The sequence below is a fragment of the Petaurus breviceps genome, unplaced genomic scaffold, assembly GCF_028583685.1.
Source record: "Petaurus breviceps papuanus isolate PSGF00001 unplaced genomic scaffold, PetGlider_PUasm1.0 178, whole genome shotgun sequence".
Lineage (NCBI taxonomy): Eukaryota > Metazoa > Chordata > Mammalia > Diprotodontia > Petauridae > Petaurus > Petaurus breviceps.
In genome coordinates this window covers 10,012,944-10,040,828 of record NW_027185777.1, presented here as the reverse complement: position 1 = coordinate 10,040,828, position 27,885 = coordinate 10,012,944, and the positions used below count along the sequence as shown (strand labels likewise).

Below are 27,885 nucleotides of genomic sequence, written 5' to 3'. Positions count from 1 at the left end.
TAAATTATCTCCCTCCTTCTCACCCCTTCCCCTACCCTTGAGAAGGCAAACAATATGATATCAATTATACACATGAAGTCATGCAAAACATATTTTCCTATTAGCCATATTGCAAAAGAAAACATGCCAAATGAGAAGAAAAACAAAGAAAAAATATACTTCAATCTGCATTTAGAACTCATCAGTTTTCCCTTTATAGGTAGATAGCATTTTTCATCACGGGCTTTTTGGAATGGTCCTGGATCACCGTCTTGATCAGAGGAGCTAAGTCTTTCACAGCTGATCTTCCTTATAGTCTGTATAATATTCTTCTGGTTCTGCTTACTACACTTTGCATTAATTCACATAAGATTTCAGATGTTTTTCTTTTCTTTTTTTATTATTTTTACATGAAAGGACAATATTTATTTAAACAGAGCTCAATGGGGGTAACCATGGTATTTGAGCACATCCATGAAAAAGGGGGAGTCATCGAATGTGAATCAATCAATGGCACTCCCACAGTTTTACTGTCTGAACTACACTTCCAGTAACCATGTATGGTGCCATCTTGTGGAAATCCAAGGAGATAACAAAGTATTAATGGGCATTGAGGGTCTTCATGCATTGTTTGTTCTTATAGTCCCACACATGTAGGGTCTTGTCATCAGCACAACTCAAAATAAACTTTCCCCCAGAATAGAAGAGAACTTCATGTGCCCAATTATCATGGCCCACAAGGATAATAAGGCAGATGACAGTGATAACATCCCACATTAAACGCATTCGATCACATACTCATATTCTCAGAGTCCAACCTTGCATTCCTGCGTGGTTACTACCCATACACAGACTATCTGGTCATTAGAATAGCTGGTAATTAAGGTGCCATCTTGATTTGGCCACACCATGCGTACCCATTCTCTTTGGCCTGTGAAAGGCTTCACACAGTAGCCAGTTTGCACTTTTCACATTTTATAGTTTTGTCCCTGGAGGCAGATACTACATCATCTCCATTAGGCATGATGCCTATTGCAGAGACATTGTTATCATGTCCATGTATGGTTCTGATGCACTCAAAGCCCTGGAAATCCCATACTTTAATGGTCATATCAGCAGAACAGGAAACCAAAGGCTTGCTGCTATGGTTAAAGGAAATGTCCTGCACAGAGTCTGTGTGTGCCTTAATGTTTAATCCAGTTTTGTAATCCCACACCTTTAACATAGCATCCTCAGGAGTAAGACCATAGAGACTGAAAACTGGGTGGAAAATGACATGGGTGACCAGACTCCTATGTCTACTCGGTGAGTACTTTCCTGGAGGTTGAGGAATCCATTTTTGGGGTCTTGTTTCTGACCAAGAGGTCCACCTGACGTATATTTTTTTGCTTCATCTAGCTTTGATTCTAATTCCATAACCTTCGCTTGCAATCTGATAACTGATGTCCATCCCCCCCCCCAAAGGCCAGCATATTTCTTAAATAACTCTTCATTTATATCTAATTCAGCTTATTTTTAAAAAACCGAATATGCTTCTTTGTAGCCATTTGAAGAAAGATAATCTGCTATAGCTCGATTTCTAGGCCACTACCTGGAATGGGCTGCCTTGATAGGTAGTGAGTTTCCCCCTCATTGGAGGTCTTCAAACAAAGGCTGGATACTGCTTGTCTCATATGATGTAGAGGGAATTCTTTTACAGGTATGGGTTGGACTAGATGGCCACTGAGGGCCTTCCAATTCTGAAAATCTGTGATTTGTTCATCTTGTTGTCTCTGTGACTGCCTCCCTTCAGGAAATCAGAAAGCTTTACAATACCTGAACCAGCCATCAAATATTGGGAAAATAGTTCTTCACAGGTGAGAACCAAGTAGGAACCAGGAGCCATTCAACAAGGAAGGGGGGTAGGGGGGGGGGGGCTGGCGGGTCTCAGATGTTTTTCTGAAACCATCCTCCTCATAATTCCTTACAGCATTTTGTCACAATCCTAACTTGTTCAGCCATTCCATAAAATATGGATATCTCCTCAATTCCCAATTCTTTGCCACCACAAAAAGAGTTGGTATAAAACCTTTTTTTCTTTTTTTTTGGTACATATAGGTCCTTTTCCTTTTTCTTTGATCTCCTTGGGATACAGACTCAGAAGTGATATTGCTAGGTAAAAAAGCATTCATAGTTTTATTACTGTTTAGGTATAGTTCCAAACTATAAAAACATTATTACAAGAAAGGGTCCTTAGGTTTCACCAGATTGCCTAAAGTGTCCTTGACACAGAAAAGGTTAAGAATCTGTATTCTAATGACATTAAAAAAACAAACAATGACTACTCTCTTTACTGGGTTTACAATTATGTCAAAAGAACATGTTTTAGGCCATAGTTTCAGCATACATAATAACAGGGTTTTATATATTTTTCAATCTTCAGAAATTGCTTTTGAGCAGAAAATCTTCTCTAGAAGACTTGCTAATGGTCACCTTTATTTTTGTCTTCTCACAGTCATTTTAATGGAATTTATTCCTATATCGACACGGATCTCTGGATTTTGTATCCTAAAGATTTGTTGTATATTTCTATTCTGTTTAAATGCAAGGGAAAAAAATAAAGTTCTTTCGTTTCGTCTAGCTACACACACTCACTTTGTTTTGGCACCCCTAAGGCACGGGTGTCCCAGGAACATCCTGAACATATGAGGTGTCTGATTATTTTTGCAGTTCCTTCGGATTTTGTAAAACCCTAAATATGCTTTGCAAGCAGTATTTCTACTGATTATTAAGCCATGTGTATTTCAAAAGAAACAGAGTGTATACATTTCTGAGTTAACAGACCTTTTCCATGATTACTTCTTGTCTAAGAAAACTTTCTTAATTTTTGGAAATGGCAGTAGAGGGCTTTTGTTACTTCTGTTTCATCAAAAATAAACTTATTTTAAAAAGTTTAGAAGTCAACTTTCTGTAGTTAATCAAAGAAGAGGCTGAATAAAATACATTCTCCTACCAAGTTTTTCTTTTCTTTAAAGGTTCAATAATTTGAAATGAGACTGTACCATCTTAAAGAACCATCACGGACATATGCAAACCATTTTCGTTCCAGTGACTTAACAAAAAGTGAGTATAGCCAAGGTAATTTGCAAGGATATGGGATCACAGAATTAGAACTGGTAGGGACCTGAGCAGTCATCTAATCCAACCTCATTTTCAGATGAAGAAACTGAGGCAGTGACATGTAGTAAACAAAAAAGTCAATACCAGATGTGTCAATTCCAGTAACCAGTATTCTTTCCTCTGTATGATTTGGGCTAACTAAAATTTAATTAAACTTATATTTTATGCTAAATTTGTCTCAGCAGAGGAATTTAAAAGGTAACTTTTCTCTCCCTTTAAAATACACCATTGTATTTACAGCAGCTCTTTTTGTGGTGGCAAAGAATTGGAAATTAAGGGGGTGCCCATCAACTGGGGAATGGCTGAACAAGTTGTGGCATATGCATGTTATGGAATACTATTGTGCTTTAAGAAATGAGGAACAGATGGACTTCATATTTACCTGGAGAGGCTTATACGAACTAATGCTGAGTGAGAAGAGTAGAGCCGGGAGGAATTTGTACACAGACACAACGTATGTGTGACGACCAATTTTGATAGACTGGACTCTTCTCAGCAATCCAGAGACATAAGTCAACCCCAAAAGACTCATGATGGAGTGAGATGTTCACATCCAGAGAAAGAACTGAGTTTGAACCCAGATCGAAGCAAACTACCTTCTCTTTTTCTTTTTCTTGTTTGGTTTTGTTTCCTCTTTCCCATTGTTCATTCCATCTGATACAATCTGTCTTCATAACCTGACTAATGCCTAATGTGAAAGTATTTGCTGATACTATACTTGATCGTATGCCTCCATGGGGGAGGCAGAGAAAATTTGAAACTCAAGGAATTGTGGTAATGAATCTTGTAAACTAAAAATAAAAAAAGAAGAAAAAAACAACAACAACAAAAATAAAATACACCATTGTTAAATTATCTTTTTGGAAGTCTCTACTCCACAAAAACTCTTCTCTGATACTTTATCAGGGGAAATGTGACCCAGAGTCCTTCAGGGCTATTGTAGGTGAAATACAAATATTGACAAGTCCTTACTATCTGGAAATACTTTGAGTATTTCCAATATTCAGATTATTTCAACCATTCTCATGAACTACTTATGAAGACTGTTCATAGGAGGGTGAGCCCTGGCCAGCAATGGGGGAAACTCTTGACCCTTTTTACATTATTTTATCCCTAGAGGGGGCAATGAATGTTCTTCTGTGGTTCTTTAATGAATCTACAACTGGGTTTTTCTTAAATGATGATTTAGTAAGGAAACAAGCAGGACACACAGAAAGTGATGATTGTCTCTCTGCTCAAGTGGAAGAGAATGTTACCTTTTCTTTTCATTTTAATTCCATTTTAATACAAACTGAAGTGATCACATTTTGAGTATCTTGTTCCTAGGGGTATTGAAGGAAGGGACCTGAGAAAGTGAATTATTCCCAAATGGGTGGGGACTGGAGCACAAAAATGGAGAAAAATTAACATTTTAATTTTCTTTTTTCACTTTGAAAAATTCTGAATTTAACAAGCACCAAATAAAGGGAGTGTCTGCATATACATTGTAGAATATACGGAAAAGACTATATCTGAAATCCTGAATCTCTCTTAGCATGTTTTCCCAATGTTTCATTCTTTAGATCAGGCCACAGGAGAACTAGGATTTAAAATTCTGCTTCCTGGGTTAAAGGTCAAAAGGGGTCACTACATTATGTTGGAGGAATAGCCCAGCATTTGCAGCTTTGACTACCCTCTAAAAGGAGTACACTGAAGCCTAATTACAAAGTAGCTATTTCTGTGAGCATGAACTGGAGACTGGGATGAACCTGCAGGTTAACTCAGACAATGCTCTCAATCAATCCAAACCACTTTGACAGGATTTTATCCATCTGACAGCAAATACATCACACAGAAAGAAGACTGACTTATTTATCAGCTTTCAATTTCTCACATTATTCTTCTATTTTTAAAAAAAGGAAGGAAGGGGGAAGGCAAAGAAGAACAAGCAATGGAAAGGGGAGGGAGGGAAGAGAAAGGGAGGAAGGAGAAAGAGAAGAGAAAATAAAACCAACTTTGTGGTATTTTCAGTATCTTTCAAAAGGCTGACCCCAGCCCTGAGGTTAATCATCTTCCTTTCTCCAAATGGAAAACAAATTTCAGTTGTCTTAAAACTGTTCTAAATCCATCAATGAACATTTAGTGATTTACTTTTGTGTATCTGTGAGAGGCAGAAGGTCCATGAGATTATGACTGTGGGTGGGAAGAGAAAGGAAAAAAGCCAGTAAAAAATAAAACATGGGGAACCATACCCCATAGCAATCTGACCTTTCACCTAGAATCTGGTGGATAATCTATCATTTCCTATTAGTCCTGCTGATGCTTAACAGGTGGCTGTTCTGGGTATTTGTTTCCCACTGAATCTATTCCAAGCTGTGAATTTTCCCCCATGAAGCACAGGAGCCCACCCACACAAACCTTTGTTTTTAATCTAATGGCCAAAAACCTCCAAAGACCAAATATGATTTGTCCTTGATTTTTTAAAAGTGTTTTCACCCTGCTCTACTGGGATAATAATAGACACACAGAATGTTATGTTCTTTTATAACTATCTGTAGTATAAAACCTGACAAATACCTTTCAGTATTTTTAGTAGATGGCATAGTGGATAGAGTGCTGGCCCTAGAATCAGGAATACCTGAGTGCAAATTCACTTACTAGCTGTGTGACCCTGGGCAAGTCACTTAACCCCATTTGTCTCAGTTTTCTCATCTGTAAAATGAGCCAGAGAAGGAAGTGACAAACCACTCCAGCATCTTTGCCAAGAAAACCCCAAATGGGGTCACATAAAGAGTTGGACACAAATGAAACAATTCAACAACAGCAAAGGACCAGAAGTTACAAATGCAATTCTATCAGTTCTGGTTGAGAGACTGTATAGTGTCAGCAACCACAAGTTGCAGCCCAAAGTTCTTTGATCAGGCAACAGTGGCCCTAGAATTTTAGAGCTACTTAGAGTAAAATGTGACCTTGATGGGTAATATATTTTAATTCACAAAAGAAGGCAAGAGACAGAGTTTATCTATTACTTCTACTACTACCACCACTACTACTGTCACCACCACCACCATCAGCACTACCACTACTACTACTATTACCATTACTACTACCACTACCATTACTACTACCACTACTACTGCTGCTGCTACTACTACTACTACTACATTTGTAGTACTTTTAGGTCTGTAAAGTATTGCAAATATCTCATTTTACCTTTAAGCTAACCCTGGGACACAGGAACTCTCATCTGCCTTTTGCAAATAAGGAAACTGGTGCCATAATAGTAAGTAGTAAGGCACATATTGATGTCAGTCTTGGCAATTGCCCCACAATGGCACTAAGAAGAAGACATTTTCATCGTATGCCTTAGTTTCAAAGCCCCAAACTGCATAACTTTTTTACAAAGATCTTGAAAATGTTGCTTAACATTTAAAAAATCTTCAATATATTTATTGATATCTTTAGTTTTTATGTCATGTAAGTTTCTTTTGTATTCCTTCAACTCACCCATAGAACAAGAGAGCCATCTCTTGGTACACTAGCATTTATATACAGCTTTAAGGTTTGCGAAATGGTTTCCAAATTTACCCATTTGATCTTCATAACAACCCTATTAACTCTATTTTACAGATAGGGAAACTGAGGCACAAAGTAGTTAAATGACTTGTGGAGGGTAACAAATAGCGTTTCTGTTTCTGACTTAAGTCCTTTGCTCTATCCACTGCGTCACCTTGCTGCCTTATTACAAATAACTTTTTCAAGAAGAAAAAAAGGAAATGAGGAAGGTAAGACCAAAAATTCTTAAGATGTGATCAATACATTAAAAAATATATGCAATGTTCCCTATCCAAACACCCCTTTACCCCACCCCCCCACAACTGCAAAAGAGGAGAAGGAATTATCTTCTCATAGCTCTAATTTGCTGCTATAATTTTGCAAAATTCATTATAATTATTGTTACTTTTTTGAAACTAGGACTCCCTGTCTCACCCAGGCTGTTCATGGGTCTTCTCTCAATATTGATTGGCATGGAATCTGTCAAAGCAAGTTAACTGCTTTTTTTTCCCCTCCTCTGGGCTATTTTGCCCCTCCTTAAGCATCCTGGTGGTTTTCGGCTTCTGGGGGCTCACCATATTAGTGACAGATTTCCTGTAAACATCTAAAATCAACTTAGCCCACTGCAGTTTAGAATTCCTAAGCACAAGCAATCTTGCTGCCTCCGTCACCTCCGGTAGCAGGTATTATCGCCATGCCCAGACATTCTGCATCATTTTGTGGTGGTTGTTCTTTCCCCTGACATTGTCACTATGTTTACTGACTCTTTTCTTGGTTGTGCTTCCTTGACTGCATCAGTTTGGGTCTCTTTTCATGGTTCTCTGTATTCATCATATTTGTCATTTGTTTGCAGCACAGTGATATCCCACTACGCTTGTGTACCATAATGTGTTCAGCAATTCCTTAATCCACAGGCAACAAGAAGTTTGTATACTTTGTTTCCAATTCTTTGCTACCACAGACTGCTGCTATAAACATGTTAGTGCTGCTTAGTCTTACTGTGGTGTTGGAGAAGACTTTTGGGAGTCCCTTCAGCAAAGGAGGTCAAATCAATCCAAACTTAAAGAAATTAATTCATGTCATTGAATTCACTGAAAGGTCAAATACTAAAGCTGAAGCTTAAATACTTTGACCACATAATGAGAAGACCCTCATTGCAAAAGACTCTGATGTTGGGCTATATGGAAGGCAAAAGAAAAAGGGGATTGCAGAGGATGAGATGGATAGGAAGAAACAATGAACATAAACTTGGACAGACTTCAAGAGATAGTAGGGGGGGGGGGGTCTTGGCATGTTGTGGTCAACAGAGTTATGAAGAGTTAGACACGATTGGACAAAAACAGCTTTTTACAAGTTTTGCTTATTGATAATCAGCATAAAATTTTATGAATCCCAAGATTATACATCTTTGTTTGAACTCAAGCTATTATCAGAGTCAGGAAAAACCTAAGTAACCTAAATGATACTGCTGTCATTTTTGGTGATCTGGAAATAGAGTTTTTTATTATTTTGCAAAATTAATTCATGATTCCTGAAAAGGGACTACATCAGTTTGGAGGCACACAGTTTTTTTGGAAGAGATGAAGCCCAAGGAGAAAATTTCCCATCAGGTACCATCCATTATTTCTCTTAGAGGACCGAATAATATTTCTTTCTCCCAGGCTATTCACTCTTTTTTGGCTGGGACTCTTAACAGAGGTGTCAATTATGGCATTTTATTGATGAGGTTTTTTTTTTACCCTACAGTGACTTCTTCATTATTCATATTTCAAATTATCTGAGCCAAACTTAATTTTCAAATGAATGACAGTGTCAGTGACTCTGCTTAATTAAATGTACTGTTGATGGAAATGACATTTGTTTGCTCTTGAAAAGAAGTTCAAGAGGAGGTTTCTTAAGTCAAAACAGGTGCCTCATTACTTCAGGTGTGAGCCCACTAAGGAGAGAGGGAAGAAAAGAGAAAGAGAGGGACAGAAGGAGAGGAGAGAGGGAGAATGGGAGACAGAGAGAGAAAGAGGAAGAGGGGGGTGCCCAAAGTTTACTTGGGGGCAGCTAGGTGATACAGTAGATGGAGTACCAGGCCAAGAGTTTGAAAAACCAGAGTTCAAACTGACCTCAAACACTTATTAGCTGTATGACCCTGGGTAAGTCATTTAACTTGTTTGCCTCAGTTTCCTCATTTATAAAACTGGAATATTAATACCTCCAAGAGTTATTGTGAGGATCAAATTATATAATAATTGTAAAGCACCTAGTTTAGTGCTTGGCACATAGTTAGCATATATGATAACAACATCTAGTATTACTTTGGGTTAGGCCTTTGTATCAAGAGTAGAGCTGATGGGGTTCCTCCCAGAAACAGGAATGAGCTACAGAGTACTGGCCATGGAGTCAGAGGACCTAGATTCAAATCCCAGACAGGCCACTTATTATTTGTGGAACCTTGAGCAAGTCACTTCATTTTTTGGGGCCTCAATTTCTCCTACTGAGAAAAGGAGGGGATTCAATTTGATTGACTCTAAGGTCATATTCACTTGTAGGTATGTGACCTAGGAGGAAGATGGTAAAGTTGAATTGTCCAACTTTTGCAATATTGTTGTCAGATGTAAGAAGCAGATGCATTTGAATTTAAATCTAAATCACAAAAACATCTCCTAACGACTAATATAAAGGATTTGGACACAACCCATGTTATTGCTAGTCTCCAATTTGTGCAGACAATTGAGAGAGGCCTGCACCTGTATAGAATGATAATTGAGCCACAAAACAGTGCCATTTAGGTACAAAGAAGGATGCCAAACACGAAACATAAAAATAAAATCTATGCAGGATGTTGTGATTCCAAAAGGTAGAATAGTAAATTGGTTAGAGGGATGGCCTTGGAATGAAGAAGTCAGCCGGGATGACCACTCGTATGGTGTGTTATAGTGGAGATTTCTTTTGTGAATAATTTGTATTACATGACCACTAAGGTCCCTTCCGATTTTCAGCTTCTATGATGTCTTATGATCAAATTCACTTCCTATACATTCTAGTTGTGTGACTATGTGAAGGCCACTTAACCCTTAATATCTGGGGCAACTCTCTAAGATTATAACCCACAGATGAGCTGCTAATTTGAATCAGTGACTGGAATCTCTGTACTAGGATTTCTCTATACTGATGGTGCCAGAAGTCCAGACAGAAAGAGAGAAAGAGAGGAAGAAAGAGAGAAAAAGAAAAAGAGAGAAAGAAAGAGAGACATATTTCATTTTGTCATGACTGAGTTTCAAGGGCCATGTAAGTAGAATCCAAGGACTACAAGATTACAGCAAGATGGATAAGCTTGGATACTGACATAGGCTGAGTTTATCACCTGAAGACACACCAATTCAGAGAATTTAATCCGCCAAAAGCTGGTCATGGGAGAGGGGTTGATGGGAAAGAGTATACATTTTCTTTAGCCATAACAACTCACTGGTATTTAAGGTGTGGAGAGCTGCTATATACAGCATGCCAATAAAGGGAGATTCCACAATAATGAAATTTGAGACTTTGGAAGTATTTTGAAGTATGTATGTATCAACCATATTAAAAAGGAAAGCATTATAATCCAGAGGGAAAATCTGGTTCCCTTTATACCAGAATTATGCTATAATAGTGGGCATCTAGACAGAATTCTAATGAATGTTTTCCTAGTGTCAAATATAAGCCTTTCATTATTGTCAAGTTTGATTATAATATATAACATAATATAAAATAATATATCGAGACAAATAAATTTTCTTCATGACCAAGCAGGAAGTTACTTATCTGATTTACTCTCAAAGTTATGGTTACAGTTTACAATGCAAACAGAATTATCTAAGAGGTCTGATTGATATTTTACTGTTCCAGTATTTCTATGTCCCAATGTCCCTAACTGTTACAAGGAAATAATGATCAAATTCACAGAGAAAGAAGCTTTCAGAAAACTTCTGTATTTTTGCTCACAGTTTCATCATCTATAAAATGGAGATAATAATAAATATAGCACTTATTTCACAGGCTGCTTAAGAAGTTCAAATGAGATAATTCATCAACCTTAAAATACTTAAACTAGTTATCATTATTTTGGTCTGGGCCTGTGATTTTTTTCCCCTAATTTGGGGGAAATGCTGGTATGGAGATTCCCTTCACTGATGCAAGTCAACAATAAGTTGTTTATGACAAAGGGTCTTTTGAAAAACAGCCCAGTAGGTGACCAAGGACATTGCTACAAGAAGCATTCCTTTTCCAGAAGCATAATCTCCCATTCCTCAGAGGCTACTCTACCACAGGCAACAGGCCCATATTCCACCTACTCTAGCTCCTAGACATGGTGTGGAGCCTTGAAACAGTAGTGAAAAGGTTCTCTGACAAAGATTTCTCCTCTGTCTGGGCCAGGGATCCTTTCCTGATGCCCACATGCATACCAAGCTCACAATTTAGTCACAGAATCAAGACGTACACACATAATACGGTGAAGGAGCAGTACTGAGGTGCACCATGATTAAGAACTGAATGAGTGGTACAGATAAATTTATTGGAATTTAGAGAAATTGATCAATCAAATTAATTAATCATCTGTTAAACTTCGGGCACTGTGTTCGGTCGGCTCTGGGGAAGAGTGAAACAATTTCTACTGGCAGGGAGCTTATATTCTAATAGAGGAGAGAAAGTACATATGGGGTCTATAAGTACATACAAAATTATCACAAAGAGAAAAATCAAATACATGAAAAACAAAGTAGTTTGGGAGGGAGAACACTGAAGGGAGACTAATACATGTTGGAGTGTTGGGGAAAGACCAGACAGAGGGGTTGGGCATATAATATAACAGTTCACATTTCTAGGGCACTTTGGTTGTTTAAAAAAGCCTTGTCTTCACCACAGCCCTAAGAGACAAGGAGAGCCTGTAGTATTACTGTCATTTCACAGATGAGAAAATTGAGGTTTGTGGAAGTTAATGGCTTGCTGCTCATGGTCACATTGATAAATGTCAGTCAGGTCTCCTGAATCCAAGCACAGTGTTGTCTTAACTAAAACACAGCTTCCCCTCTAACAACATGGACTTGCTTTTACATTTGGCTTTATGCTTTCAAAGTTCTTTATAGAAATTAACTTTTTTGTGCCTTAATATCACTCTGTAGGGTCAGGTTATATTTAGTGGGCATTATAACTCCCATTCTTTTTTTTTTTTGCTTTTTTTTTGGAGGGCAATTGGGGTTGACATGAACAAAGTCACACGGCTAGTAAGTGTGTCAAGCGTCTGAAGCCATATTTGAACTCAGGTCCTCCTGACTCCAGGGCTGGTACTGTATTCACTGTACCACCTAGCTGCCCCTCCCCCCCATTCTTTTAAAAAATGTATTTATAATATATTATTATGTATTTAAAAAATGTATTTAGTTTACAACATTCAGTTCCACAAAATTTGAGTTCCAAATTTTTTCCCCTCCTATGGTGGTATGCAATCTGATATAGATTCTACAAATACCTTCACATTAGTCAAGTTGTAAAGAAGGATTAAAACCAATGGAATGAATGATAACTACCATTTGTAATATGAAAGGTTTAGACAAGTTCAGTATTGTGCCCAAGGTCCCAGGTCAAGGCTCTGAAGAGCCAAGATTTGAACCTAGACTTTCTGAATGGGTCCAGAACCTCTGGGTGCTCACCACTGCACCACACTGTATGGGGAATCACAATGATGGCATATGTTCTTAGAATGCTGCAAAGTCTATAAAATATCTTCCTCGAAATAACCCTCTGAAATGGAGAATGAAAGACATATCCCCAAATTATAAAAATTGAAGTTTGAAAAGACTGAGCAATTTCCCTAAGGTGACCACACACTCATAACTGGCAGGGCTTGATCAGACAAAGAAACTGTCTAAAATTTGGATAGGACAGAAGGAGGGAGAATATTTCAGGAAGCAGAAGTAAAGGAGAAAATAAATTTATTGGGGGACAGTTCAGAGATTGCTTGTAAGTTCTTGAGCCAACTGTGGCTTTGTCCAACCAGCTGGGTGGAATTTTTCATGGAATGTGATTAGTCATCCTAATACTCTCCTCCACTGGTCTGAGTAATTGAGAGGTAACTGCACTTATTCAGTGGACTGAAAGGTCATTTTAGCCAGGTTCTCTTGGCTTGTATAACTTCCAGGATAGAAATGAGAAACCTTAGGATGTTTAAAATTGTATCACATACCAATGTAATTATATTATTTCCTTTCCCCAACCTCACCCCAGGAAGGAAATTATACAAAAACATCTTCACTAGAAAGGCTAAGCAGCAGAGATTCTACATGAGGGATTCTTTACCGGGGGTCTGTGAACACCTAAAGGATCTGTAGATAGTTTTCTGGGGGTCTATGAAGTTGGATGGACAAAAATGACTTCTTTACTTCAAAATAGCTCATTTCCTTTATAATTTTATATGTGTTATTTTAGGTATTTAAAAACATTATTCCAAGAAAAGAGCTATCAAGTTCAGACTTCCAAAGGGATCCAGAAACATGAAAAACCTTAGTAATTCATCCCCTAAATCATCCTCTAAGTAAACTCTAGATAAGATGAGGGTTACTATATTTTTTCCAAAACTACAGATTTTCAGTTGATTGCTTATTTCTCTGTTGCTGGGAGGAATAGGGGAACAGCATTATGAACATGTCTATAATCATTGCAACGTGAAATCCTGCTACTTGGGAAGTGTTTACCAACACAAAGCTGAAACCTTATAAGCTGGATGTAATCGATGCCAGTGCTATGAGCTCATCTTTCAAACAGAAGGGAAGGAAAGGCAAAGCAATGTTTTTGGTAAAGATTCTTAAGTTCAAGTAAATGTTAAATATAATACACGATGCTAATTTACCTTTGAGTAATCTTAGTAATGAATTCACAGAATATTCCTTTTTTTTTTTAAAAACAGACTGTTAGTATGCTAAAGCTTTGATGACTTTTGTTTTCTCTGCTCATGTTTTACATGGGCAGTTCTAAAATTGTGGAGGGGTGCTACTCTTTTAGGATCAGTGACTAGGGAGGGAATGGGTTTGCATTTCTAGTCCCACTGCTGGGCAACATTATCCATTAGAAGCAATATTTTTAGACAGCTAGGTGGAGCAGTGAATATAGCACAGCCTGCATTCAAGAAGATCTGAATTCAAATTCAGTCTCAGACACTTACTAGCTGTGTGCAAGATACTTAACCTCCGTCTTTTTCAGTTTCCTCAAATGTAAAATGGATATAATAATATCACCTAACAACAGGGTTGTTATAACAACAACAACAACAATAATAATAGTAAAGGGCTTAGTGCAGTGGCTGGCATTTAGTAAATGCTATATAAATGTTTTTACTATTAATAAAAATAATCAGATTCACTAATGCTAACCTCATCATATCTCCTGAATCTATTCCTTCTGCTCTACTTAGGGTACTACCAGGCCCTCATCATCGTTCACCTAGACTAGATGAAAGCATCCTAACTTGAGTCTCTATTACCAGTCTCTCCCTGCACTAATCCCTCCTTAACAAGTTGCCAAAATAATCTTCCTAATGCTCAAATAGAAGGATTGTTTGATTCTCCTCAGAAAACATTCAATGACTCCCTACTGCCAACAGGATAAAAATATCGAACTTTTGGTCTGGTACTCAAGGTGGTCTATAATCTGACTTCAATTTACCTTTCTGGTCAGATTTTACATTATTCTCCTTCATGAACTGTGTTATGGCTACTTCCCCATGTCAATCTGCTCGCTCCTGCTTCTATACATTTGCTGAAGTCATATTCTATGACAGCAATATTTGACCTCCACCTGTAGAAGTTCTTTCCTTCATTCAAGGTCCAGCTCAAATGCCACCTACTCTGTAAAAAAAGTTTCTCTGATTCCTCTAGCTGAATGGGACGTTTCCATTTTAAGTTTTCTTAGAGGTATATAATGTCTAGATCTTTCCTTTGCCCTGAGTGGATTCTTCGTACTATCTTTCACAAATAACTTTCTGCATAACATCTTCCTGATGCTGGGTGCTGACTTACCTTAAACTTTTGAATGCTCAGTTCTTGTGCCTTGCACATAGTTGTCACTCAATAAATGTTTACTGAATGAAATTGGCAGGTGACATTATTTGAAAAAGTGGGGGAGGGGGAAGGAGGAGCAAGGGCGACCAACATCCCTCCAACCCGGATGCCACTGCAGAAAGCCAAGAATGTTATAGTGGGAAGAAATCTTAGAGACTAACTTCCTTTGATAGATAAAAGGAATTGAAACCCAATGATGGCGAGCAATTTGCCCAAACCCACATATATAGTTAGCTACAAAACAAATACTAAAGGCCAGATGGCTTGATTTACAGTAGAGTTATCTTTCTGTCCTATCATGCATTCTCTACCACATAGTTGGGCTGGGTTCATGGATTGGGATACTGTTTATAACTGGGCATGGCCAAGTGGACGGGACAGACAATGTAAGCAAAGTTCAACCGGCATTGGCTGAAGAGTAAATCTTCTGCAACAAAGATGAAATGTTATAGAAATGAACATAAAACACTCCAATAGGCTAAACTCCACAGGAAAGTTGCTCTCCCACTCTAATGGACCAAGCAAGTCAAAAAAAGGCCCATCTCTCAAATTCTGCTGAACCTGAAAGGATCCTCATTACTGCCATCTTTCATAGACGGAGTTCAAAAGCCTAAAAACTATCACTCTTGTTGAAAGTGACAATGACTGACAATTGTTTAAATGAAACCCCCTTAACAGCTATAGCAGATGAAAGTATTCAGAGAACTGTATATTTGCTCAACCTCCTCTACCAGACTAAACACTATAAGTTCAAACCAGAGCTCCAAAAAGAATCCACGCTATAATCTTCCCAGGCATCTTCAAGGAAAGGAAAACAATTCCCAAACTGAGAGCCACACAATACGGACACAACACAGTTATTTCTAATGGGACTAGTAGACTTCCTTCCCTGTTCTCTTCAAAAAAATTCTGTCCTGCCAATGACCTTAAGATGAAATAGATGAAAACGTTCAAGTTCTGTTTGTAACATTTATCATTTCTAGAGGGAAAGAAACCAGACTAGTTCAAAGGCTAAACTAACTGGGAAAAATAAACACTAAAAAATTTTTAAGTCCAGTTCAGTTAACTTGAATTGACAGTTTCCTTTGGCTAGAGGTAGCAATGGTTGGCTGATCCCCACCTATGTTAAACTACAAAGCAATGCTTTACATTTTCGGACAGAAATGCCACACTGATACAAACTATTTTATTATTACCAATGTTACATGTTTATCTGCAGAAGTCTCCTTTTTATGCCAAAACATCTACTAAGATTTTCAGACTTTAAAACATTCTTTTCAAGATCTGAAAAAAAACCCTACTAGAGTTAAAAAACATATTTTTAAAAATTATGGAATGAAATATCAAAATCAACATGAACATTTTCAATAAGCAAACAGAAAAAATATTGTGTGTATATGTATATATACACACATCCACATCTTTCTATATCTATTTTATATAGCTTGTTTTTAAAAGTATATATCAAATTAAACACAATAGTACCAAACCTACTCTGTTCTTCTGTGTCCCCTTCTAAATGTCATTTTGTTATGTTTTTAAAAAAATGTTTCCTTGATACTCTTATTTCCTTTTTCTTTTTTCAATCACTATAACAAATCTTAATTCTGGGCAGGTGGTGGTATAGTAGATAGAGTGCTGGTCCTGGAGTCAAAAAGACCTGTGTTCAAATGCCACCTTAGACAACTCAATAGCTGTGTGACCCTGGGTAAGTCACTTAAGCCATTTGCCTCAGTTTCCTCAATTGTAAAATGGGGAAAATAATAGCACTTACCTAGCAGGGTTGTTGTATCATATGAGATGTGTTAAAAAAAGTGTTTACCATGGTGCCTGATATTATATAAGTATTTATTCCCTTCCCCTTCTTTTCCAACCTAACCACTCTCTCCTAGCTCTCTCTCTTTAACCCTCTCATATAACAGACAACTATAGTCAAGCAGAAGAAATTTACACACTGGTCAAGTTTGAGATTGTTCATTTCATTGTGCAAGATGGCACAATGGCACATCTCTCCCAAGAGGGTATCATCAGTGTTTGCAGTCATGATTGGTCATTTGCGCTGATCAATTCTGGAGTCTATCAAAGATTTCCCCCCCTCACCCTGGTGTTGTTACAAAGAAAACTGTTCTCTTAGTTTTGCTTACTTCATTATATATCAGCTCCTATACCTTCACGAGTTTGTCTGAATTGGGACATAGTGACATTTCCCATAGCACAAGGGAAGGGAAGGAAGTATTAGGTACATACTGTGTGCCAGGCACTGGGCTAAGTGCTTTGTAAATCCTCTCTTTCAATCCTCACAACAACCCTATGAAGTAAATGCTATTATTATCCTCACTTTACAGATGCAGAAACTGGGGCATCCAGAGGTTAAATGCCTTGTCCAGGATCACACAGCTAGTTAAAGTCTGAGGTTGGATTTCAACAATGGTCTTCCTGTTTCCAGGTCCAGCACTCTATCCAATGAGCAACCTGCCTGCCAAAAGGTTCCAATACATTCCTATACCATGTCTATTTAGATATTCCCCAACTGACACATGCACTGTGTTTCTAGTTCTTTTATAATAAAGTATGGGAGAAAATATTTTTATACCTGTGGTTCCTTTCTCTTTGTCTATGATCTCTTTGGGGTGTGTGTACATCCATCCATACACACACACAGAAGTACTGGATTAACTGGGTCAAAAGGTATGCATAGTTTAGCAACTTTTGAGATGCAGTTCCAAATTGATTGGATCAATTCATTATACTGCCAACAATTCATTAGTGTGCCTGTCCTCCCACCATCTCTCCAACAATTTTTATTTTCTTTTTTGTCATCTTGGTGGGTGTGATGTAAAAACTCAATGTTGCTTTTATTTATTTTTAGTTATTTGAAGCATTTTTCCATATTGTTGTTGATAGCTTTCATCCTTGTTTTGAAAAGTGCCTATTCATAATTATTCATATCCTTTGATCATTCATCTATTTGGGAATGACTTTTGTTCTTCTATATTTGTATCAATTCAAAATACAAAGTGTCTCCAAAGTCTCAGTGTAGGTTCAGCCTTTAATTAGCTTAACTATCAGACTTTTATTGGGGAAATTTTTTTTTTAAAGGTTCCCCCCCCCAACAACCCCAGTTTTAAGTGTTTCCCTTCTAATTTTAACTGCAATGATTTTGTTTTACAAAAGCCTTTCAATTTTCTGTGGTTTAAACTGCCCATTTTATTTTCAAAAGACTATTCCCTGGGAACTTGGAATATGACTTCATTCTGGAAGTACACAGAAAACAGTATATGAAGGGATATTATAGTCCTTGCGATATATCCAATAACTCCCTTTAGCCACGGTCTAACATAGACCCTTACATCAAGCTAAACTCTGTGCTACAGAGGGTGTTTTGTATCAAGGTGAATTTTACTTTAACAAATGCAGATGGGAAAAGGTCAAATATATTAAAGACAAACTTATTCTTGTAGCAAAAGTCTTTTTTTGCTTTTCCAAAGATAATCTCAAGACTTTTAGTTAGTGAGTCCTTCTCACTAGTGGATCTTAAATAAGGACTGAATTAAAATAAATAAATAAATAAATAAGGATCAATTTTATAAAAATGTGATTTATGGAAAAAGTTTTCAGGAATTTAACTGCTAATGTACAAAACTCGTGGTGAGTCTCCAGTCTACATGTAGGTGGTCCCTGGACCCTGCTATGAAACTTTTCATTTTATAAACAGAATAAATATGATATTTAAACTGAAGTTTCCTTTATAGTTCAATTTTATAGTCTACCATGTAAATACTGGAAGAGACCTTCTGAATGCTCTATTTGGCAAGGTGGGCAGATAAAGTTCATAAATAAAGGACGGAATGAATTTCTAATGATGACAACCAGTTTTGTGAGTAAACACATTGACAAATATTATAACTTATTAACTATGTTTTGCTAGTAATTGCTACTTCTGAGTAGCAATCACACAGACTATTTGTGCCCAACCTGTGACAGAGCTTTTTGAGTTTGTATTGGTTTGGTCGGGCACAAATACCCTGTATGTTGACCCTGACATCATGATGTCATTTTGGTCCTCTCCAAGTATGACAAAGACAATGGGCATGGGACAAAGATTCCACAAGCTCTGGGTTCTAATTCCTGCCATTAACACCTATGTGATATTGGGCAAACATTCGACTCTCTTTCAGACTCAGTTTCTTCATCTGTGATATGGTTGGGTTAGACTAGATAATCTCTATCTATGGTCCTTCCATTGTTTTGACTCTGTAACTGTTTTTTGGTTTAGCAATCTGTGGATGGATAAGCGATTCTCTAGTTGCACATATAATTCCATAAAATAAAATAAATGTTTAAGGGGGAATTTACCCAATGAGTGCATATGCCTTGCTTAGCCACTTTTCTCACTCTTGCAATTCTCCCTCAGTTCCCATTAACTAGTCCTCTGTTTCAATTCTGAGTAAATATATTTGCAAGCAGCTTTGTGCCTGGGAATAAAATATGTAGTCAGACTAGAGTGCTGTAACTCAAGTCTTCTTTGTAGACAAGATTGGAGTGTTTCTCATGTAGGGTTATAATGAGGTCAATAAGCATTTCATTCAAAAAGGATCATTTCTCTCAGAGCAGGCAATGGAGATAGTGACCTTATTATAAACCTGGGAATGAGGAAGAGGCAGACAACAGAGTAGCATGCTTCCTCTTTAAGTCACAAGGGCACACACACTGTCCACTTCTTGGTCTCTATTTGTCCTAATCTTAAAGGACTAAAAATGGTGTTTCACAGGTAAAATATAGCCATGGCAACTAGTGTGCATGTGTGTGTTCACACACATGAATATGTATATGTATGAACATGCATATATACACACATATAAACACATATGTACACGTATATATGTATAAGTATGTGTGTATAATAATATAAATTTTTTTTACCTTTGAATGCTTCTTTAAAACAAGGGGCATCTAAATATCTCTCTACCTCATCACCAATATTAATAATTTTTGGTCACAAGATAACAGAGCTAGAGTTTGTAAGGGACCTCAAATGGCATTCAGTTCAACCAAGCTCCTCATTTTACAGATGTAGTCACTGAGACCCAGAAAGTTAAGTGACTTGTCCAGAGTTACAAGTGTGAGCCTCAGAGGTAGGATTTGAATTGAGGTAATGTGACTCCAAGATTGATACTCTTTGCCTTAAGTCATGTTGTTTTGACTCTTCCTGCTCCTTTACCTCCCCATGTCTAATCAGCTATCAACCCTTATCAGTTCTATACCTTCAATATGAAAATCAAATGTCAAACTTCCCTTTAATATCAAAATCTGCTCCTTCTCTCCCCTCACTTTTACCATGCACAATCTGATGACTACTCAATCTGGAGACTTCTAAGTTTGTAATTTAGGAGATTTTATAATATTCTCCTCAATAATTGCTTGCTTTTCTTCCAGTCTTTCCCCTTTCCAGTCTATTTTCCACTCAGCTGCAGGAATGATCTTAGTAAGGTAGAGATTAGATCTTTTAACACCCCTACTCCAAAATTTTCAGTGGCTCCCTGTTACACTAGGAAAATTCAAAATTTCTCAGCCTGACTTTTGAGGTCCTCTAAATTATGGATGCCTTTCCAGGCTTTCTCCTCCTCCTATAATACTATATTCTAGATGGACTGGGCCATACCCATTCCTTGAACCCAAGTTCTCTTTCTGTATTAATGCACACCCTTCTCATACCAGCCTCTCCTATCCTTATCCTCCCTCAAAGCTCCTTTTGGGTATCATAGCTTCTGGGAAGCTCTTTCTACTGCCCCAAGTTGTATATATACTTTTTCATGTCAAATTATCTTGCATTTAAAAAAAATTTGCTTTTTGGAGGGGGGAAGGCAGGGTAATTGGGTTAAGTGACTTGCCCAAGGTCACACGGCTAGTAAGTGTTAAGTGTCTAAGGCCAAATTTGAACTCAGGTCTTCCTAAGCCAGTGCTGTATTCACTGCACCAACCACCTAGCTGCCCTATCTTGCATTTACTTGTCGATAAATATGTATTCCATCACTAGAAGATAAATTTGAAGGCAAGGACTATTTCATTTCTATCTTTGTTTCCTCTGCACTTAGCATAGCCTCTGGCATACACTAAGCACTTAATAAATGCTGGTTAAACTGAATTCCTTAAATGCCTCAAACTATGAGGATAATTACTAGCATTGAATCACTAGGCTCTCAGGAATTTTGATAGGCAATTTCATTTGTGGCTAGAATTGTATTTAAATGTGTGTAGCAGCAAGCACCCCAAGAGTCCTCAGGGTTTGCAGCTACCACAGGTTCTTGGATCTGCTTTGTTAAAGGAAAGCAACTCAAAATTAACAAGCTTACTTTAATCAGTCAGACATATATCGTTTACCTTGTTCAGGAGAAAAGATCAGTACCCTGAACCTCAAAGTATACAGGCATAATTATCAAGACAGAAACATCAAGTAGACAGATTTCCAAACTGTCCAACCATTACATCCATACCCAGTCAACATCTGGGTTTCCACATTCTGGGTTTTTCAAAGCCGGGGGACTCTCAACAACGGCTTCCCAGAATTCAGATCAAATCACAGAACACTTCTCAAAGTGGGTCCCAAAACAAAGCTACACATCAGGGCTTATATAGCCTTCTCCTGGCTCAGAGAATGTAACAACCTTATTGACTCACTGGCCAATCAAGAAGTATCTACTGAAAAACAAGCCTCCCTCCCCAGGCTTCAGGTGCACATTAGCCTAGGGGCAGGGAAGATCTTCCAAATTTGCATTCCCATTACATTGTGCTAAAGAGTTAACTTCCAATAGGTTTCTTCAAAATTACCAATGATCAAAAATTCTGGGCTTTCCTTTCCAATACACAGCAGTATTGGACAGTCTTCATGGTGTGAAAGCTCTCTTAAATATCTGTGAAATTTTCAGATCTATGATTTAAGCTCATTCTTCTTGTACTGATTTTAGCTGAAACAGCCAACAGTGGATCAGCATCATTCCTGAAATCAAACCCTCTTCGAATACTAAGGGTTTGATTCTCTTCTCAGACTTCTCTTTTCTACGGAAATACTTCTCAAAGGATCTATTTTCTCGACCTTCAATCATCTTATTATATATCTCCAAATCCCCTGCTTATCCATTGTCTGTCTCCATGTGTCAATACAAAATGAAAGAATTTTAAAAATTGAACTGACTTTAAAAACATGAACTGACTAGCTAGTCTCTCTCCAAAACCCCTTTTTTTTCCCCTACTTTGTAAAGTGTAGGCAAAGAACAATTAAATCTCCCCTTGTACTTTTTTCCTTATAATACATAAACCAAGTCCAAACCAGTCCTATCCTGATGACCCATGCTGGGTGACTTAGAGGTAACTTTCTGTGTTATTGTTCAGTCATTTCAGATGTATCTAACTCTTCAAGATCCCATTTGGGGTTTTCTTGGTAAAGATACTGGAGTGGTTTGCTATTTTCTTTTCCAGCTCATTTTACAGAGGAGGAAAACTGAGGCCACCAGGATTAAGTGACTTGCTCAAGGTCACGAAGCTAGTAAATGTCTGAGACTGGATTTGAATTCAGGTCTTCCTGACTCCAGGCCCAGTGCTCTATCAACTGCACTACCTAGCCGCCAACTCTGGGCCCCCAAAGGCTAAGACAGGAAGTACAAATCCAGACAGAGTGGTGGGTTTTTTGTTTGTTAGGTTTTTTTTTAACCATTTTAAGACTTTGACTACTGGGAAAGACTCTCCATGATCTGAGGAGCATCCTAAGGGGTAGGAGGCTCATTTGTAGAAAGGCAGCCAGGAAATGATGACTATTCTGGTCAGAGTGAACCAGGAATGCAGAAATAGAAATCATCCCCTCGTCTTTGTTACCTGCCTTTTGCTCTAGTCACTGTCAGAGCAGTAGAAAATGGTGCTATGAATTAGTTATTAGACCATCTATCAACATTAATTTAATGGTCAGTTCTTTCAATGTGCAATCATTATCTAGTAACCAAAGGATTAATGAACTGCTGAAGGAATGGAACCACCAAAACATTGATAGCCTCATTATAAATAAAACAGGGAACAAAAAAGAGTTGCAGTTAAATGGAAGAATGGTTCACGGACTGGCCCACCGTGCCAGAGAAGAGACTACTTTCTATAGCAGATCATATCACCATAATTGTATTTACATATTGCTTAAAGGTTTGCAAAAAATTTTTTCTATGAATGTTCTTCCCTTTGGTCCTCAAGATAGCCCAGTGTGATAATTGCTATTATTATTTCCACTTTACAGATGAGGAAACTGAGGCTAGGAGAAGTTAAGTGGTCACACAACTGATGAAGGTTTATGTAAGATCCTTGCTAAATCGATTTCTGGCTTAAAGATAAAAATTTAACTCAGCAGAACAAAATGCCACTTTACAAGTGCTCCTCAAATAAGGTTATTTTCCTGAGACACCTATTAGCTTTGTGACCCTTAACAGGTCACAATCTCTCTAGGCCTTGGTTTTCTTATTTGTAAATCAGAATGATGGACTTGATGGACCTCATCTCCTTCCAGGTATAAATCTATAATCCTATCATCTCTCCCGTGGATGCTGAAATTATGTAAAATTATAACAGGGCAATGGAGACAACTTTGCTCAACAAATTTCTGAATATTAACACCAAAGGAGGCACAAAACCAAGAGCTATATATTCACTTAGAGTTCACCAGTAGGCAGCCAACTAGTACATTGTATAGAATACAGACATTGGAATCCTGAAGGTCTGAGTTCAAATAAAGCCCCACATGTTCATTTTCTGTGTGATCTCAGGCAAACCACTAATTCACTGTCTGCCTCAATTTCTTTATCTGTAAAATGGAAACAATAAGAGTAACGTCCTCCTAGGATTGTTGTAAGAATAAAATGAGAATATTTGCAAACTTTAAAGTGCTACAGAAATACTAGCTATTATTAATTATGAGTACCCTTGAGGGTGTGTCATGAAGAGTCCACATAGAAAGTTTCCTTATTATTTATGTTCTCCAAACACCCCTATTTGCAGAAGAACTAGTATTAATTGGAGTTAATCCAGAAAGAGTGTAGCCTTCTTAACATCTGTAATTATTCAAATGAAAAATTTTAAATTATTGGGTTTTTTTGGAGAAAAAAAGGTAGATGGAAAATGTATATTGCCAAGTTTATGACTTTCAACTGGACTGAGTAGTTTTGTCTGTCATCAATACTTCAATAATTCCCTGGATCTCTAATGTGATAGATCAGAGGTCTGGATGTGGAAAGGATCTCAGAGGCCATCTACTACAACCCTTTAACTTTACAGATGAGGAAACTAAGTTGTCCAATGAGGTTAATCAATTTGCCCAAGGTTGCAGGAGTGTGAAATATCACAGGTGGACTTTGAACCAAGGTCCTCTGACTTCAAAGTCAGATGCAGTACTGAGGCCTTCCAATGGTGCAGATCACAACCCATTTGCACCGTCTTGTCCATTATAACTCTTGTCGGTCCATCCAATATGCTGGCAGCCTTCCACTAACTGTCCTGACATTGATGGAAATGAATGAAGTCTATAGGTTGTCCTACAGGATCATCCATTGCCCATACTGCGTCAATTCTTTTATGGCCATACATCCCACCAATGACATCCTTTACACCATTTTTGCACAATTCTTCATTGGTAATATGCAGTCTAGTCACATTTACCATGTGCCTCACCATTGCCCTTTGGGTGAGTCACAACGTTAATTCTCTGGAAGAAATGGGATAATCCATGAGTTGTAGACACACAGACATAATTCCAATTGAATTAACATCTAGTTCTGTAGTCAGCATACTATGGGCACTGGGCCATATCGGGCCTGCCACCATGAGCTTTTACTTTTTTTATTTTTTAAATATTAGATGTCCCTATCTCACCCATATAACAGAAGCTACTCATGGGCCTGGTCTCATATGCCTCATGGCACAGGAGTTTTGACCTGTTATGCTTTGGATGTGATCTAGTTTTCCCTTCCTCAGCCTGGTCCTGAGTAATCGTCATGATAAACTTAGAACAGACACCCAGTCAGCACAACCCACTGTAGCTCACAACTCCTTAAGAGATCCAGCAGCCTCAGTTTTCCTGGTAGCTGGAATTACAGTGTATGTCACCATGCTTGACACCATGGGCCTCTGGCACAGAAAGAACATTAGGGTCACTAAAGCGCTGAACAATTCTCAGATGCAATCTTTCCTACTTTTGCTGTCGATTTTTGGGTTAGTTCATTGTCTATTCACAGTGTCCACCCAAGACAGATGTACTAATGGACGAGCTTACAGGGCAGTCTATCTAACAGCACATCAGGGTCTGAAAAATACATGTTCCTCATTCACTTGCTTTTTCCTGTGTCTATTATTAAGCCAAGTTCTTTTGAGTGATTATGGATCTAATTTGGGAGGCCCTCTGATGTTCTGAGGTTTGACACAATTAGCACAATGTCATCAGCAAATGAGAACATGTAGGGGACCTCGTCATTTATACAGAAGCTCTCTGTTCTGTACCCTGCACTGGACATTCTCCACAGTAAATAAATTTGATGAGCATGTCTCCTTGCTTAATATCCCATTTAATAATCGGGGGGTTATGGAGAAAGAAATTGCTATTGTTATATTTTTTCAAGGAAATTTGTATTATTGTCACATGTGAATCAGAAACTTCATTTTTTTCTTTCAACTTAAATTTTTTCAATGAATGAAAATCAAGTTCTTTCTTTCCTATCTCTCTCCCCTCAATTTAAAAAGAAAAACAAAACCCTTGTAAAAATATGCAAAATAAATTCCTGCATTGACCATGTCCAAAAAATTCATCTCGAGCTGTATTGTGAGTTAAAAAAGTTCTAAGAGGAAAAAAGTCTATCATTTTATGATCCCATGACCTGAGTTTGAGTCCTTATTATGACACTTGTCAGCTTTCCTACCATTAGTATAAATATGTGGAAAGAGTAACCTTAAAGTGTTACAATCTTTTCATATACTCTTATATACATTCAATATGTATGAGTTATAAATGTGGATCTGAATGCCATTTTTTTTCTGTGTGTGCAAAGAGACAGCTGAAATAATTTAAACTATAAACACTCAAAGTGGAAGGGAAGGTGGGGGGGGGTGGGGACCAAAGCATATTTCAAAACTAGAATTCTCACTTTGGCTACTAATAATTTTGTTAAGCAGAAAAGACAAACAAATGTTTTCCAGCAAAATGAAGTTATTCTTATTGCCTTCATCCAATATTGTAGACATTAAATGATGAATTTGGGGTGTGCATCTTATTTATTTTAGCATCATTTTGACAAACACATTAGGCTAAAATTTCTAGAAAGTCTAAAATTAAAGAGTTTTTGGTTTTTTAAAGTTGGAATTAGCCATTTGACTTGATAATATGACAGATCTTGGATCTTACAATTCATCCATTTTTCCTGGTCCCTATCCTTTATCCCATTCTCAGTCACATCATTTGAAACATCTTTCATTGAGAATATACCCAACACACTATGGAAATGGTCGAATACAGAGGAGATTGTAGAGATTGCTTAATCCAGAAAATTGCAGATTTTGAGAGTTGGCAGGGACCTTAGGAGCCATCTAGTTCTGTGGTCAGCACATTATGGGCACTGGGCCATATCGGGCCAGCCACCTGTTTTTTGTATGACCCCTGAGTTAGGAATAATTTTTAAAAACTTATTTTAAAATGTAAAAATTGTTCTTAGTTTGTGTACAAATAGAGAAACTAGGCTTAATTTGACCTGTGGACCACGGTTAGCTAACCCTTTCTTTATTTAGTCCAATGCATACATACAAGGAATCCCCATTATAACATACGGGACAAGTGGTTGAGTCTTTGCTTAGAGACTTCCAAGAATGGCGAGGCATTGCGTCTTAGAGAAAATCCATTCCACTTCTGCATACCTTGTATTGTAAAGAAGGTTTTTCTGACATCACACATAAGACTGCCTCTTTGTAACTTCCTTTTCCATATTTATATAGTGCTATAATTGGGAAATTGGGGAAGCTGATGCCATGAAGGAAAGGCAGAATGAAAGATCCCAAGGAAATAAGAAAAGGAAAAGGGCTACTTTTCAATTATAATGAGCTGTTACTTCAAAATCTTATCAATTAAGAACTGAAGTCACATTAAACAGATTTATCAAAATCTTAAATTTTATCCTATATGCCTCAAGTGGAAAAAAATTCTTTTTCATCCTCAAAAGGCTTTTTGATGGCTGTCTTCAAGAATTACACACAATTCATTTTTACAAGGTATTATTTTGAAATTTATTTATTATTAAGGAAAAACAAATTTGCCAGGACCCCCTTTCTCTCCATCATCTCCCTATGACTGTCAGGGTGTTGGGTTGAAGGGATCTGCTTCTTTAAACAGGTAGATCCAAAATGGTCCTCTTCCAATATACTCACTACACTCCCACCACCAATGTGTTAATTCCCCTGACAGTTGGTTCTTGTATCTTAACGAAGGTTCCCACCCCACGAACTTAACAGTCTGTTGGAAGTAGCATTTGTTTCTACTGGCTATCCATTCCTGCTGTTAACTTCAGAGAAGCTGAGCTGCCTGTATGGCTGAAAAAATATCCCGTCTCTAGCACAGAAAGAGAATGATGGTGTGTGATATTCCCTCTGCACCCTTCTCCTCCAAGCTGCATCTCCCAAGAACCCGAATGTACAGACATATGCAAAGCACAGGGCTCATGCAGCTATACGTAGAGGAAAACAGGCCTGAAGAATCTGATGGTTTCTTACAAGGCCCGAAGTTCTGCTGTTCACTGTTCTGCCTGTCCATAGCTCTAACTGCTAAGGGAGAAGGAAGTGAGAGATCACATGTTCTTTACAGCTATATCACCAGGGCCTCAGTCCACAGCTGCCCAAGGAAAAAGAAAAAGTCATCTTGTACATAAGATAGGAACAAAATGGTCCCTTATCCATTCCACTTTTGTTTCTGGAGTACCCAGAAAATTTGATGATGTCAAAAGCTGTTAATTGGGGCCTAATATAACAACCGCTAGACATGACAACCAACATGGGCTCTCCTATCACTATTTAGTTTCAAATCTTGGGCAACAGGCTTTGCTACCACCTTCCTAAGCCACCCATGGTA

The 27,885-nt window shown here is 37.8% G+C and overlaps 1 protein-coding gene and 1 pseudogene across 3 annotated transcripts in view; both read right to left on the bottom strand.

The window, feature by feature from the left end:
• Positions 1-27,885, bottom strand: part of CACNB2 (calcium voltage-gated channel auxiliary subunit beta 2) — a 415,522-nt gene that overhangs the window by 99,655 nt on the left and 287,982 nt on the right. The gene's annotated exons all lie outside the window — the stretch shown is intronic.
• On the bottom strand, positions 361-26,645 carry LOC138159812 (platelet-activating factor acetylhydrolase IB subunit beta pseudogene; annotated as a pseudogene).